The following is a 6,409-nucleotide window of genomic DNA, read 5'->3' on the forward strand; positions in this document are numbered from 1 at the left end:
GCCACCAAGTTTACTCCAGCTCAGAGGGCCCCTGCAGTGTGCCTCGCTTCTTGTTTTTGTCTTTTAATTGGCAAGGATATTCTACCTGCACAACAAAAACAAATAAACAAAACCAAAGGAATTACCTTCTAGGAAGGCAGTTATACAACCATAACTAAGGCACTGGGGATTGTCACAATGAGGAGGCACAGAAGAGAGAAGGCTGAGGTCAGCAGGAGCCTGAGCAGGGAAGGATGACCCAAATGAGCAAGGTAAGCATGCTTGATCTTCCTTGTGCTTACTTGCTAATTCGTGATGTGTTGGGAAACACATGAAACTTGACTAAAGATTAGTAAGTAATCACAAGTCACCCCGTGTTCACCTTACTCACTGGGTACTCGCTCCCGGTCAGGCACTGTAAATTGGAGGAGGCTTTGACTCTGTGGGAAGGAAGGTGCTGTGGGCTTGGGAGAGAGGCAGCTGCCAGCCCTCTTGAGCAGCAGAATTCTAGCTATGCTAAGAACATGTGAAATTGTTCACTACAGACTAGTACATAAGCACAAGTAAGCCTGTGCTTACCTGGCTTATTGTGTCGTTTGACACTGGGCCAGAGAGAAGAGTCTGCTTGGGAAAGAAAATGGGTGCACCAGCTAAAGCTGATTCCTGGCAGAACCAGGCTGAGAAGAAAAGTCAACCAGAAGGAGGATTTGGAGCTTGGGATGAATTCGCCCCTCCAGGGCTTCTGCTGTTTAGGATCTGGCCCTAGCACTCAGGACTGAGTGCCAGAATCACACAGAATTGGTCCCTGCCCAGATCTGATTCCTGCTACAGCTGGAACTTCTCTTCAGCACTATAGATAGTCCAAATAACACATATTTAGAAATTAGAAACAGACACGCTTCCAGGGTGCGTTGCTGCCATCTACCCCACATTGAAGGGCCCCTGATGGTAATATGGTGAAATTGGTGCGGCTCTTGTTTCCAAAGTCGTTGTCACTCCCATCAAATGATTGGGTGGGAGCATGTAGATAAGGTGTAGTAGACTCTAACATGGGGATTGTTTTGTGTGTGTGTGTGTGTGTGTGTGTGTCTGTTTTGTTTTGGGTTTTTATTTTTTTATTTTTTTTTATTTTTTTTGTCTGTCTGTTTTGTTGTTGTTATTCTTCATTCTGCTGGGCATGAATGATCTATCTCAGAAGCAGGAACAGGAAATCCAGTGATCGTCAAGAAAGAAGAGCCACCAACAGAGTGGGAATGTGATTCCTGTCTGAAGTTGAGCGGCAGCGCAAGCCCCAGAGACCGCAGCCCCAAGACCATGAGGCAGAGAGGCTGGCTTCCTGGCACATGGAGACAGAGGCCAAGGAAGTACATGGCTGAGAGGGCATGGATCAGAGAGACATGCTAGCCAGCCTGGCTGAGAAGAGGCATTGTGGACAAAAGAACTGTATCTGTGCCATTTTCAACCCGTTAGCTTCCCTAGTAAATTCTCATAATTGTGAGTATTGTCTGAGTTCTGTGTGGCTATTGTAATGTTTTATCAACCCCAGCAGAGAAGTATAGGGTTAGCAAAATTACGTCAGTCAATCAATGGATGAGTGGATAAGCATCTGTGGCACATACATATAATGGAATACTGTGCAATGATAAAGAATATGACAGCAAAACATCTTACAATGTGGGTGACTCTGGAGGCTATTATGTCCAGTGAAGTAAGTCAATCACACAAGGCATATATTGCATGAAAGCACTATTATAAAAATCAAGAATAGGTTCAAATACAGAAAGAAATATTCCTTAATGGATTGGAAAGGGGTGGCAGGGATAATCACTAGCTAGAGCTTTGATGGCTTAGTAGTTATGCATTAGGCTACTAACTAAGGTCAGCAGTTGGCACCACTAGCTGCTCCACTGGAGAAAGACAAAGTTTTCTATCCCGATAAAGAGTTAGTCTACTTTCTTTCAAGGTCAGCGTTGGGCCAGTGGGCGTCCATGCGGGGTCAACATGCCTACAGAGAAGTGTCCTTTCTGTTCTGGGCCCATCTACTCCGGCCAAGGCATGATGCTCCTGCACAATGACTGCAAAGTGTTCCGATTCTGTAAATCCAAATATCATAAAAACTTTAAAAGAAGCGAAATCCTTGCCAGGTCAGGTGGACCAGGGCATTCCAAAAAGCTGCCAGTAAAGAGCATACAGTAGATAATTCATTTGAATTTGGAAAACGTAGAAATGAACCCATCAAAATAGCAGTGAGAGCTCTGGAACAAAACTATTGATGCAAGGAAGAAGTTTGAAGAGATCAAGCAGAAATGCCAAGCTACATTCATAATGAACAAGTTAAAGAAAAAGAAAGAGCTACAGAAAGCTCAGGACATCAAAGAAGTTAAACGAAAGATCCATTTTATCCAGACACCTCTTTCAGGCAAAGGAAAGCTGCTGGAAGACAAAATGGTATAGAAATTACAAGAGGATTCGATATGGAAATACTTCTTAAAAATCCTGCTGCCCAGAACTCTTACTATCTATCTGTGCATTTGAAAACCTTGACGATGTGTTACACAGGGTTCTCTAGAGAAACAAAGCCAGAATGCTAATACATTTATATACATTTATACAGATAGATAGATGTATAACATAAGAAGTAAACAGTTCATTAAATTATAAAGCAGTACAAATGGCTCAGTGCAACTCACTCCCGTGACACAGCTGTGAGAGGCTGGCAGTCCTTCAAGGTTTGAGGGCTGCCAGGTAGTCCTCTGTAGAGCAATTCAGGCTATCCGGGCACAGGCAGCAAACAGCAAGGCAGGTCACCAATAGTCAGCCAGATGACAGGGTCCGACAGTCCCGAACTCAAGAGATGTAAATTCCAATGGTGTGGCGAAGCAGGTCTTGAAGGAACCTCAAATTACAGTGACACAGTCTATGGGTTAGGTGTCCCACAGGTAGTGTAGTTTATAAATTGAGGCAGAGAACAAGCTAAGGCAGCTGCACACTGGTCCAATCATCAAAGAGCAAGAGATAAGAGAGGCGAGGCTCACCGAGTCATTTATCTCTTCACCCTTCAATTAATCCTACATGTGTTTATCGGCCTGGTTGGCACAATAAACTAACTACCTCAGACAACTTGGAACTTCTCAGTGAATTTTTTTTTTTTTTACATAAGGCCACTCAGATGAAAGGTGATTAAAAATACATCTCTTGATGGGAGGGTAGGGGAGGGAGGGGAAAAATAGGAGCTAATACCAAGGGCTCAAGTAGAAAGAAAACGTTTTGGAAATGTTGATGGCAACATATGTACAAGTGTGCTTAATACAATTGAATGATGGATTGTTATAAGATTTGGAAGAGCCCCCTCCCAATAAAATGATTAATTAAAAAAATACATCTCTCCTACATTGCTGTTTATAAAGCATCAGCTATCACAGATGTTCAATTACATCTTAGTGTTAAATCTTCACATCAATAATCACGAAAATTCTCTTTTGTTACTACAGAAGTGACTTGTGGATATAATGGTCCATGTTTGGATAATGGCATTAAGCAGCATTCATGTGATGACAAAAAATCATGGCTAATGATATATAAAATAAAATATTCTTTGCAATGAAAGAAAAAAAAGTTTCAGTCTTGGAAACCGACAGAGACATTTCTATCCTGTCCAATAGGCTCACTGTGAGTTGGAATTGACAGTGACAGTGAGTTTGTTTTTGAACGATGGTAGACAAGAGCTAATTCTGGCAATGTGAAAGGCAATACAAAGTATGGGGAAGTCAGTACCACATGATCAAAGTAAAGAAGGCACCGAGGTACACAAGAGTAAAGAACAAATACGGTAAATACCATAACATATGCAATCCTGCAATAGTAAGATCGACAATTTGTGGGTAGATACTTGAGTAGACACGTATGCTCAACAGGGATGGCAGTTCACAAAGGACCACACCTATGTACATATATAGATATGGTTGAGGATTTGTTGACATACATATTTGTGCTTCATCTATATTTATATGTATGATGGGGCTACAAAATTTCTGAATTAAAGGATAATGGAATTTTACCACAAACTTTTTGAAGCTCCTTCATATAATAAAGCATATAGGTTACCAATAAACTCCCTTAATTATAAGTTGTATCTGAGTTCTGTGTGGCCATTGGAACAAATTCTCAAACATAAGGACTCATTATTGTGAGATATTAGTTCTTCATAATCTACAGATTTAATGAAAGTCCATAAAAAAATCCCAAAAGAATTTCTAAAAAACATTTCAAGGTAATTAAAAGATTTACATGGAAGAGCAAAGGGCCAAGAATAGTAAAAAATACTTCTGAAGAAGGTAGGAGGACTTCCTGTATCATATAACAAGCTGTATTCCAAAGCTGTGGACTATAACACAGAGATATCTGCAGAGATAGATAAATAGGTGAAAAGATTATAAAAGAGTCCAGAAAACAAACCCATGCATAAATGGAAACTTGATTCAAGACTTCAAAGATCCTGGAGATGAACGATGACCGAAGAGACTGTTCATGAAAGGGTACAGAGATGTTTGGTTGGCCAGGTCCCTGTTGTTATGTGCTGTTGAGACAGTTCCAACTCATAGAAACCTGTACCACTGCTGGGCCAGGCACCATGAGCCCCTTCTTGCAGCCTTTGTTTCAAACCATCTTGTTGACAGTCTTCCTGTTGTGCTGACCCTTCACTTTACTAAGCATGATGTCTTTCTCAAGGGACTGGCCCTTCCTGATCACGTCAAAAGTATGAGAGACAAAGTTTCATCCTCGTTGCTTGCTAGGAAGAATGCAGCCGTACTTCTTCCAAAACAGATTTGTTTGTTTTTCTGGAAGTCTATTGTATATTAAATACTATTCACCAACACCAGAATTCAAATACACAGTTCTTCTCCAGCTTTATTTTTTTATTGTCCAACTTCCCCGTGCATATGAGGTAATTAAAGGCACCATGGCTAGTGTCAGGCACACATCTTGCTCAAAATGACATCTTTGCTCTTTAATATTATAAAGAGGTATTTTTCAATATTTTTGCCCATTGCAAAAAATCAAATCGTTTGATTTCTTGACTGCTAGTTCCATGAGCATTGACTGTGAATCCAAATAAAATAAAATTTGTGACAACTTCAGTCTTTTCTCCATTCATCATGATGTTGTCTCTTGGTCTAATGTGAGGGGTTTTGTTTTGTTGACAATGAGGTGTAATCCATACTGAAGACTGCAGTATCTGATCTTCCTTGGTAAGGGCTTCAGGTCTTCCTTCAGCAAGCAAAGCTGTGTTATGTGCATATCACAGATTGTTAGTGATCCTTTCTCTGACCCTGATGCCAATCTCTTCTTCATATAGTCCAGTTTACTTGCTTAGCATACAGAATGAATGAGTATGGTAAAGTCTGTGAGCCTGGTGGACACCTTTTCTGATTTTAAATGAGTCTGTACCCTTTGTTCTTTTTGAAGCTCCCTGGTCTATGGACAGGTTCTGCATGAGCACATTGAAGTGTTCTGGAATTTCCATTCTTCACAATGTTATCCATAGTTTGTTAGGATTCACACAGTCAAAAGTCTTGGCCCGATCAATGAAACACAAGTAAACATCTTTCTGGTATTCTCTGCTTTCAGGCAAGATCCATCTGACTCAAAATGATATCCCTCGTGCCATGTCCTCTTCTGAATCTGGCTTGAATCTACAACAGGTCCCTGTCCTTGTACTGTTGTGACCGTTTAATGATCTCTAGCAAAATTTTGCTTGCATGTGACACTAATGATATTGTTTGATAATTTCCACATTCTGTTGCGTCACTTTTCTTTGGAATGGGCACAAATATGAATCTTTTCCTCTCAGTTGGCCATGTAGCTAGCTTCCAAGTCTCTTAAAAGACTAATGAGTACTTCCAGCATTGCTTCAGCTAGTTGAAACACTTCAGTTGATATTCCATCGCTTCCTGGAGACTTATTTTTCAATAATCCCTTCAGTGCAGCTTGGACTTCTTCCTTTACGACCCCCAATTCTTGGTCATATGGTACCTCTTGAAATGGTTGAATGTCAATCAATTGCTTTTTGGTACAGTGACTGTCTGTAGTCCATCTTCTTTTGATGCTTCTTGTATCATTCAATATTTCCCCCCAAAGAATCTTTCTAAATTACAACTCAACGGTTGAATTTTTCCTTCAGTTCTTTTAGCTTGAAAAATGCTGACTAGTGGTCTTTCCTTTCCCACCTTTTCTTTAACTCCAGGTCTTTGTAGATTTTTATTATACTTTACTTTGTCTTCTGTTCTTTGAAATGTCCTTTCCCACTTATTTATGTCATCATTTCTTCAGTTGTTTTAACTACTATACACTCAAGTGCAAGTTTCATAGTCTCTTCTAACTTCCACTGTGGACTTTTCTTCCTTTCTTGTTTGTTTTTTTTAAATTAAAT

The 6,409-nt window shown here is 40.3% G+C and overlaps 1 pseudogene; it reads left to right on the forward strand.

Moving 5' to 3' along the window:
* Positions 1–1,980: 1,980 nt before the first annotated feature.
* LOC101646888 lies at positions 1,981–2,514 on the forward strand (annotated as a pseudogene).
* Positions 2,515–6,409: the final 3,895 nt, after the last annotated feature.

This window comes from Echinops telfairi, unplaced genomic scaffold (assembly GCF_000313985.2).
Source record: "Echinops telfairi isolate 266 unplaced genomic scaffold, ASM31398v2 ScPeMD7_7469;HRSCAF=8507_1, whole genome shotgun sequence".
Taxonomy (NCBI): domain Eukaryota; kingdom Metazoa; phylum Chordata; class Mammalia; order Afrosoricida; family Tenrecidae; genus Echinops; species Echinops telfairi.